Source organism: Phoxinus phoxinus (assembly GCF_949152265.1).
Source record: "Phoxinus phoxinus genome assembly, chromosome: 17".
NCBI lineage: Eukaryota > Metazoa > Chordata > Actinopteri > Cypriniformes > Leuciscidae > Phoxinus > Phoxinus phoxinus.
The window spans coordinates 5174729-5185844 of NC_136892.1; positions in this window are offsets into that span (position 1 = coordinate 5174729).

Here is an 11116-nt window from a genome sequence, read left to right on the forward strand (position 1 = left end):
TCCCCTAATAAATACTGCGCCTGGACCTTAACTTTTCCTGTGTGTGTGTCGTGACACATGGTCAGCAACAATACTCAGGTCGTCTGTGGCGTTTAAATTATGCTCCATTGACCGTTCGCAAAGACCCGCCTCCCTTAGTTACTGTCGCTATGTCCGACAAGCTACACCGCTCTCACGCCACACCATGTTCTCACACATCGCGGAGCAGAGAGGAGACTGACAACACACTGACAGACAGGACAGACCAGCTTACTTTTTCGGTTACTTTTGATATTAAACATATTAAACAAAGTCTCACCTGTCAAATTTGGTCATTTTTTTAAAGAAATTTAAACAATAAATAGCGTTTTGTGGCTCTTTAATGTGTCTGTCAGATCGCTGTAGAGCATCAGTTAAAGCTACTCGTGAACCGATCATCTCTTCCTTCTAGTTCATTTATAGCATCAAATAAACATGAATGAACATCAGAAGGAATGTTGTTTTAACCGCGGAAAGGCGTCAGTACACTCCGTTTCTCAAGTTCAAATCCTCCCATGTTACTCTACTAACTCTCCTGACTGCTTTGTCGGACAAAATGGCGGATGGCGAAGTATGATTGGTCAGATCACCTGTCAATCAAGCTCCCTGCGAAGGGTCAATTGGCACAATGTGTGCCAAGAAAATATCGCACACACCATTACACCACCAGCAGCCTGAACCGTTGATACTAGGCAGGATGGATCCACGCTTTTATGTTGTTTATGCCAAATTCTGCCCTTACCATCTGAATATCACAGCAGGAATCAAGACTCATCAGGCCCAAAATTTTGCTGTTCTCAGCTGACAGGAGTGTGTTTTCTGCTGCTGTAGCCCTTCTGCTTCACGGTAAGTTAAGTTAAGTTACCACTTTATTAATCCCACAAGGGACAATTATATCTGGGCAGTGGCATCACATCACAAACTAAACAAAACACATTAAAAACAATCATATTCCACAGACATTCCAACGCACAATGCTTTATGATAAAATTACACCTCAAGAATCCTTAAAAAAAAAAAAAAAAAAACTTGCATTACAAATACGACTGGCTTCTGGTACAAAAGTGAACTTGTATCGATTTGTTTGACACTTGATACTTCATAAACGTCTCCCCGAGGGCAGTGGCTCAACATTCATACGCAGGGAGAGTGTTTCATCACTCATAATACTCCTAGCTTTCCTTAAAGCTTGCTGCTCATAAAATTCGGTTAAGCTCCGTAAAGGAACACTAGTATTTTTGAGCACGGCTTAACTAGACTTTGGAGGCGATTCTTATTCTTTAGAGAAGTTGCCGAAAACCAACAGAGGAATGAGAAACTCAAAAAGCTCTCAATGAAGGTATTATACAATGTATACACATATAGGCTTTTTAACACTAAAGGAGTTCACTTTCCTCAGAACAAACATTCTCGTATGTGCCTTCTTAAGAATAAGCTCTGTATTTTGCTGAAAACTTTAGGATTGTATCTACAATGGTTCCAAAATTCTTCTACTCTGTCGACATCTTTATCCTGAATAAACACTGGTTTGGAGCATTTTTTTTGCGTTATATTCAACCTCAGCTCTGCCTCATCGCACCATGTGAAAAACGTACAAAGTGCATCTTAGCAAAGTGAAGAAACTAGCGTAGTGCAAGGTAGGATGTGTTGAGCGTTCAGGGAAGCTCTTCTGCAGACCTCGGTTGTAACAAGTGGTTATTTGAGTTACTGTTGCCTTTCTATCGTTTCTCAAACATTGTGAGAAGTTGATTGAAGAGACCATTGGTGGCATGGACCTACGCTCTTTTGGGAAACGCAGCCCTGGCCGTTCTCCTCTGACCACTGGCATCAATGCATTTTCACCCACAGAACTGCCGCTCACTGGATATTTTCTTTTTTTTTTCTGACCTTTCTGAGTGTTTCTCTGTAAACACTCAGACCAGCACATCTGGCATTAACAACCATGCCATGTACAAAGTCACTTAAATCTCCTTTCTTCCCCATTCTGATGTTCAGTTTGAACTTCAGCAGATTGTCTTGACCATGTCTACATGCCTAAATGCATTGAGTTGCTGCCATGTGATTGGCTGATTAGATATTTGCATTGATGAGCAGTTGGACAATAAAGTTGCTGGTGTGTGTATAAGAAATAAATTTCTTTTCTTTTTTCTTTTTATATGATATCAGAAAGTTGTATCACCCTGACATTTCTGACTTTATGGCCATCTAAATATATATATATAAAAAAAACATTTTAATTTAGAAATCAAAAACATGCTCATTGTCGAAGAGCTTCAAGCCACTGTATGAATCAATTTTATGCTTAATGTAAAAAATTAAGTTATGTGAATTTGACAATTCCACATATCTTAATTATTTTTATTTTTTTACATTAAGCATGAAGTTTATGTACTTAATAATTGTAAGACAACGGGTTTAAGTCAACTGATCACTTATTACATTTGCAATAACAACCCCTGTTCGCCATAGGAATTTGCCAAAACAAGAGGTCATGTGTCCGAAAGTTCAGTATGCTTAAAATTGTCCGGAAAAATTACAGATAGCAACAGTGCATTTGATTGGCTATTTGGGGCGTCAGCCATTTATCTCTGATTGGGTCAATTCCCTTCCTGTCCCCAACACACATCTGGGAATCCTGAAAGAAAATATATAGGATATAGATATAAAGGATGTAGACATATTTTTGGTCTTGACTAGTTTGTCGATATTCCAGTCACTATAGACTTAATTAGTCAAACAGCTTACTCAAGGAAAAAGTGCACTGAAAATTAGCATTTAAATAGGGATGGACTGCTATTGGTTTTCCAAATTACCAGGGTGGAATTATTTCATACTGAAGCATGATTGCATGTTTTCATGGCCATATTCATTATCAAATAATTAGTTATTATGGTTTTAAACCTTAAAAGTGTTTTAGATGCATGTTGCAAAGTATGAAAAAAAGTATGTTTTTTCTAAGTTTTACAGATTGACCTTAAATTTACAGTAAAAAAAAAAAAAAATGTATGTTGGTATACCAATTTACTAAAATCTGTTTTTACCTGTATATAATATACTTAGAACCACCTTTAAAACACAGGTTGTAAAGAGAAAGTCTTTCAAATCACATGCTTTTCCACAAACTGCAGTATATACAAAAGGTGCTCAGTGTCAAACACACAAAACACCCTAATGTACAACAAATTATTATTTCTAATATTTTATATTCATATTTATTTCTGGGAATGTCAATTTACGTTTTCTCACTGTACATCAAAAGATGACTTGTTATTTTCCACTTCCAAAAACATGTATTTTACTGTTTAATTGAAAAACCTCCCATTAGTTCCAATACAGTTTTTCACTGTGGCGAGTAAGGGAACATACTATTAACCAATTATTTACCAGTAAAATAACCATAATTTTTTATAGTGTGTGCCGGGTGATGCGAGTCCAGTTGTTCTAGGTAAAGGAAGCATGCTTGCCCGAACTTTTGTTAAGACGTCTTCCGTCGTCATGTCCCCAAACAGCCACTGAACTTGTTGTGATCCCCCAGCTGCCCGCGGCTCTTCAAATCAATGCAGCTGCCACTGAACGTGTCTGCCTCTCGCGGGAAGGGCACTGGGGGAGACAGAAGCAGACATCTATTCGGCTTACGTAACATGAACGCGCAGACCAGCTCGCCGAGCGAACAATGCAGCATCTCGCTCTGGCTGAGGTATGCAGAATGACACACAACATGTTTCATGTGCCATAGAGACGGAATAGCCTCAGCTAACAAACACAGAAATGGCTAATTCCTTTATGACTCCTGGCTGGAGGAAATTCCAGCCGCACTGCTTGCCTTCGAAGTGAAACTAGAGCAGATATGCCAGTGCAAGCCAATTTCGAGTCAATGCTCCTGAGGAATTGTAAATTCATCAGGAAAATGAGTCTGCGTGACTGTGTGTGTTGGGAACGACGGATTTAGCTGCTGCATACACTACAGCTTGTCTTGCGGAAGAAGACTTAATCAGATTTCTTGCACTGTGCATGTCAGTATGAGTCATCAAGAGGGGGGGAAAAGCTTTGGGCAACAGAGCCTATGAGTTTATGACGCTGTTTAAGGTCAAGTTGGCCAACAGATGGCAGTATACCAGCGATATTGAGCAGCTGTTGGAAAACTATTTAAAACAAATCCCCTTGTTTATTAGACTTGGACATGAGCTAAGTTTGGAATAATATGATTACCGTTTTATCTGTGCTATTGGCGCACTATTTTCTTATCTATATGAGAAATACAGAATGTATTCTGTGTGCTGTGGGCAAACTGTCTGCATGCATGGAAAATCAGGTTGACCTATTTGTTTAAATGTGCTCTATATCCTCACACTGCACAGAATATCACATCCCACAATGCAATGTGCTTCACTTGACCTTTTTGTTTGGATGTTCTTTCCACTGGTCTGATGCAAAACATTATGAAAAGCTACAATTGGCCATTGCATAAAAAGCAATGTTTTTGCCTTAAAAAAAAACAGTACATTACAGTAGAGCTTGTATTGTATTGAATTCTGATTCATTCTGGGGTGTATATCAGGGAAATCTCTGAGGCAATGCTGAAGCATTAGCTGTAGCCAGCAAGCAGCCGAGATGAGAACATTTAAAGACATCTGTTGAGCACTTTTGCATGGTTACAGTCTGTAAAATGCACATTGCAAAGTTTGCAACCGATACCATGAAAAAAAAAAATCCATCCGTCTCATGGGCACATGCTATTGTCCTGTTGCTCACGTGCAACAGTGCTTGTGTCTGTTTTAACTGAACCCTTTAAACAGCCCAGAGCTCGGCAGGATCGATCGCCCATATGTGCCACTTCAGAGTTGATGGCACCCAGTGCAATGTCACAGTACCACACTGTAGTCAGCAGAGAGCAGCATCTCACTCAGATCAGCCCTGGTCATGTTCACTCGCAGACAACGTTCACACAGACTATGCTCATGTGTTTGGGGACCCATTGGAATTGGCTATAGTCTGTATGGCTACTGCAAACAATGACATTTGAATGAATATATCCCAAGACAAGGTAAATAGTTATTTATCAACATAATTTGAAAATGATGGCGACAATGTCTAGGTTAGCAAGTGTTTTCAAGCAAGTTGTGTGAGTCGCTTTAGTAAAAAAAACACGTGCAACAAACAAGTGAGACTCCTAAAATGTGAATACTTACTTAATTTGTATGATTTTTTGATTTTTTGACAATTTTCTATGGAACAGATGAGGAGATATTTTGAATAATGTCCTGGTTGCTCTTTTCCATACAACTACAATGCAAGTGGTCCATACAACTGTCCAGCCTATAGGAAAATTTACATCTTTACCCTTTACTTCAAATATTATTAAAAATGTTTTAAAATATTTTTATTTTTTTTGTAAATTTTTTATAAAGAACAAAACAAGCTTGCTTAAAGTGTTTTATCCAACAAAATTATTTGGCAACAAAAAGACAAATGCAGCTGCAGGTTTGGGGAAAAAAAAGCAAAAAGCTCACAGGAAAAAGCTTAGAAAAATGTGTTAATCTTTGACACATTTTTATATATATATCACCATATATCATTCATAAAAATATATATATTAGGGCTGTCAAAAGATTAATCATGATTAATCACATTCAAAATAAAAGTCTGTGTTTGCATAATATATGTGTGTATTTACAGTATTATGTATAAATACACACACATTCATTTAAGAAATATTTGCATTTATATATACTGTATACATTTATATAATTTATATTATATATAAATATGTTATATATAAATATAACCAATTTTTTCTTAAATATATACATGATTGTGTGTGTTTTTATATATATAAATAATTATACACACACACACATATATTATGTAAACACAAACTTTTATTTTTGATGTGATTAATTGTGATTAATCTTTTGACAGCCCTAATATATATATATGCATAAACATTTTTACATCAATATTGCAATACCTACAAAAATGATACCCCTCTCTCAGAGTTAGTGATTATTATAATCATTATTAATGACTGAACCTGATGCATGAATGATGTGAACATCCATTTTTCCGACACAAACAGACAAACAACAGATTTTATAGGAATGATATGGTCAGAATGATTGTCTATGTGGGTTGACAAGAGAAGTAAGGGACTTGTTTTCTGCAGCAGTGTGATGTGGATTACAGATAGATTTAGAAAACCGTGAAGTTCATGTCCTCCAGAAGACAGATCAACACTGAGCACCTTTGACACCATCCAAAAAAAGATATAGTGTCTCGTATTGGATGATCTTCAGTAATATGTAGCCCATGTGGCTGTCACAGATTTCGTGTCACATCTCCTGACATTCAATATAATCAAAGACAGAGGTTAAACTGGGATCCACATGGGGTCAATCCTCTGCTGTTTAATCCAGCTTTTGCGTTACATGTTGTTGCAATGCTTCATGTTGTAGTGTTCCACATTAGCATGTTGTAGGTTTCACCAGAAGCAGACTGTCCAATGAATGATGGCATATTTCCTTGTATTATACTCTGCTCTCACTAACATCACATGTACATAGGCGGAGGGTGAAGTGAACCAACTCCAATGTAAGGCTAGATGCGCCTCCTCATGAAAAACACATTTAACGTATTTCAATTAAATAGTTTAGCCAAGCATAGTGATGAGAAGTTCGATTAATTTCTTTCAGACAGATCTGAAAGATTAAAAAAATTATCCATCGGTTCATCATCACGCAATGTTGTCAATTCGCATTTCTTTTTAAGAACTCTGTGTAATTTTATATGAAGTATTTAAATACAGTTATTTGTGTGAACATTGCTGATTATTGCCTTAGTTTAGTTTAATTCGCTGATCCTTCATGTCGGATACTATTGACCAACATTGAGTAGCCTACATCTAGTCAACATTCAAGTTTCCTGAAAGTTTTGCACCTACATCACACATAACAGACATTAATGCACACACACTGTTATATTCTACAAGTATAAACCATTCTCAAACTCCTTGATTTAGCTTAACGTCTCCCTGTAGTCAATAATTGTATCACTTAAAATTGACCTTTGATCACCAAAATTACATATTTAAACGTTTTGTCCTTGAAAAAACATAACTGCAATAGCTGAATGTAACTCTACACCCTTGCCTCATTTAGTATACGCGGTTCAATGAATATGCAAATTAACCCCGCCTCCATTCACTCACTCACTCACTCAGAGATCCACTGGTTGACGATCACACGTTGATCTGATTGGTTACAAGGTCGTTTGTGACGTCAGAAACACCAGCGATTTCAAACCGTGTTTTTGAGACTGTCTTTGGTTCACTGCAAGTTTTAAGCAGAAAATACTCAGCAATGCTGTCGACTTATGAATTTACACATGGTTTATCTTAAAGCATATTGCACGGATGGCAAGGCCTTGGCCGCTGATTGATCTGCATGAAGCGTGTAGTGAATGAGAATTGAAATCCTGCGGTGTACGGGCTCCGGCAAGTCAAGTCAAGCCAAGCAACAACCTTCACATCCCTGCATAAAATCTCCCAATAAACACTACGGGCCCTATCTTGCACCCAGCGCAATTGACTTTGTACACCGACGCATGTATCATTCCTATTTTGCACCCGCGCACAGCGGACTTTTCCCTCCACAGACGCACGTCAGTAAATTAGTGAATGAACTTGCGCTCGCGGGGGCAGTTCAGCGAAAAGAGGCGGCGTGTTATGGCGCAAAACTTCCCTGGTGCTATTTTCCAGTTTGAGAAAACAATTCCACCACAGACCAGGAAAAACCTAGTCTAAAGACAGTGGTCTAGTCTAAAGTTAGTCATATGCTATTTTAAGCGCACATGCTTGGCCATAATGTAGCGTGTGCACAACGCGCATCCACTTTGATTCTCTAATCTAAACAGACGCAGCAGTTTTCATTTTTGCAAATTATACATTATTACAAGGAAAATATTAACACACGTGGGAAATCATTGATGTGTCCGTGAAGATGTGGAAAAAAAAATAGGCATAAATCTAGATTACACATTTACCCAAATTATTATACACCTGTCACGGTAGACGCATTCTCTGTTCCTTCTAGTCTTGTGTTTATGTTGTGGTGCGAGCGCATGTGGGTGGTGGGCGTGAATGTATGACATCACTTGATCCGCTCCAGCTGATCATCATTCCCTCATCACCAGCTGCAATCTATCACCACACTATATATACTCACCGCTGTTGTATCATCCTTGTCAGATCGTTGTTTGATGTCGTTCGTGTTTGGTGTTCCTGGTGTTCGAGTCGTCCTGTCCGGTATCCTGTCTTCGTGTTCTACTTTGGAGTTCGTCGTCTTCACCTTCATCATCTGCTTGCACTGTCCCCGTCTGTCATCCTTTATTTACTGTCCAAATAAAACACTGAGTACTTGCTATTGCTTCCGCTTCTGTTCTATCATGACAGAACGATCTGACCGTCAAATGGAAGCAGCGAGTGTTTCATCCGGGACCCTGGAGGATTTCATCCATCACACTGTTCACCGGATGGATAATCAACAAAGAGAGATCGGCGACACGGGTCGCGCAGTGCAAGCCTTGGTGACGCAGGTGTCCGAGCTCACCCAGCAGATCCAACGCTTACAAGCTCCCGCTGCGCCGCCCACACCAGCCGTTCCCCCACCACCTCCAGCGGACTCTCATCGAGCGGAGCCCCGCCTCCCGGTCCCGGAGGCTTATTCTGGTGAGCCGGCTTTCTGTCGTGCATTTTTGAACCGCTGCTCGATGCACTTTGCGTTACAACCACACACATTCAGTACCGAGCAGTCCAAGGTGGCGTTTGTGCTGACGCTTCTGACCGGGAGGGCGGCGCTCTGGGGAACGGCAGTGTGGGAGAACCAGGACCCATGCTGTGCCTCGTTCCAGACCCTCGCCGCCGAGATGAGAACCGTCTTCGACCGGGCCGTGTCGGGAAGAGAGGCGGCCAGGGTTTTGGCCGAGCTTCGCCAGGGGGAGAAGACGGTATCGGATTACTCCATTGAATTCCGGACCTTGGCGGCGGAGTGCGGATGGAACGAGGAGGCGCAGTGGGACTTGTTCCTGCATGGGTTGGCTGACCGCGTCCAGAGGGAGATCTACGCCCTGGATCTGCCCAAGACCCTCACTGGCCTCATCGACCTGGCGCTGCGGGTGGACGCTCGGCTGTCTCGGGTAGAGCGTCGAGTTCTGCCCACCCGTCCCTTCGGAGTACCCAGCGAGCCCAGATCCAGTGGCAGGGACGTGGTCAGCCCCACCTACGATCACGAACCCATGCAGGTGGGCCGAGCTCGGCTTTCCCGGGAGGAGAAGGAGAGGCGGAGGTCCCAGGGCCTTTGCTTGTATTGTGGAGGGACTGGTCATTTTGCGTACAATTGTCCAGTAAAAGGCTCAGCCCGATAGTAAACTCGAGGCTACTATCGGGTGGGATCTCCGCTAAGACCTCATCCACGACGACATCTACCTCCACGCTCCTTCCGGTAAGACTTAGATGGTCAGTTCACCAGCACGACTGTCACGCACTTTTGGATTCGGGAGCGGAAGGTAATTTTATGGACCACGGCTTTGCACTGAAACTTCTAATTCCCCTCAGACCCCTCACACACAAGATTGCCGTTCACGCCCTTAATGGACAAGACCTTCCCACCATTTCCCACTCCACCGAAGACATCACCCTGATCACTGCCGGCAATCACTCAGAGACTATTTCATTTTATATCATGGATTCCCCCCTTGCACCCGTCGTCCTTGGACATCCCTGGCTCCTCAGACATAACCCCCGCGTGGACTGGCAGCATAAGGCCGTGCTGGAGTGGAGCAAGGAGTGTCATAAGTCCTGTCTGATGTCTGCTTGTTCGTCTGTACCTGTTTCTGTGTTTCAGGAGGAAACAGGGGATCTGTCTAACGTGCCCGCGGAGTACCTGGACCTGAAGGAAGTGTTCAGTAAGTCTCGAGCTGCTTCTCTCCCTCCGCATCGTCCCTATGACTGTGCTATAGATTTACTGCCAGGTAAGTCTCCGCCTAAGGGCAAGTTATATTCGCTTTCGGTTCCTGAAAGAGAGGCTATGGAGAAATATATTTCTGATTCTCTAGCAACCAAGTTCATTCGCCCTTCCTCTTCTCCAGCGGGGGCGGGGTTCTTTTTTGTGGGGAAGAAGGATGGTTCTCTGCGACCTTGCATTGATTACCGAGGGCTGAACAACATCACGGTAAAGAATACTTATCCTTTGCCGCTGATGTCTTCCGCCTTTGAGAGGTTGCAGGGAGCATCCATCTTCACAAAATTGGATTTGCGTAACGCTTATCATTTGGTTCGCATCAGGGAGGGGGATGAGTGGAAAACTGCCTTTAACACCCCCAGGGGGCACTTTGAATATTTGGTTATGCCTTTCGGGCTGTCCAACTCCCCCGCAGTTTTCCAGGCACTGGTCAATGACGTGCTGCGAGATATGATCGACCAGTTCATATATGTCTACCTGGATGACATATTGATATTTTCATCTTCTCTCCAGGAACATGTGCAGCACGTTCGACGAGTGCTTCTGAGGTTGCTAGAGAATGGGCTTTTTGTCAAGGCGGAGAAATGCGATTTTCATGCACAGTCTGTCCCTTTTTTAGGATACATCGTCTCGTCTGAAGGGATGCGGATGGACCCTGAGAAGATCAAGGCTGTGGTAGATTGGCCAACCCCGGATTCCCGCAAGGCCCTGCAGAGGTTCCTGGGGTTTGCCAATTTCTACCGGCGTTTTATTCGCAATTTCAGCCAACTAGTCGCACCTCTGACTGCCTTGACCTCCCCCAGAACGGCGTTCAGGTGGTCGGACACAGCCGAGGCTGTGTTTAACAAACTCAAAGGCCGCTTCGTTTCAGCCCCCATCCTCGTAGCCCCTGATTCCTCACGTCAGTTCGTGGTGGAGGTCGACGCGTCAGAGGTGGGAGTAGGAGCAGTGCTGTCCCAACGTTCCTCTTCAGACGACAAGATGCACCCTTGCGCGTTTTTTTCTCATCGGTTATCTCCGGCTGAGCGTAACTACGACATTGGTAACAGAGAGTTGTTGGCAGTTAAGTTAGCGTTGGAGGAATG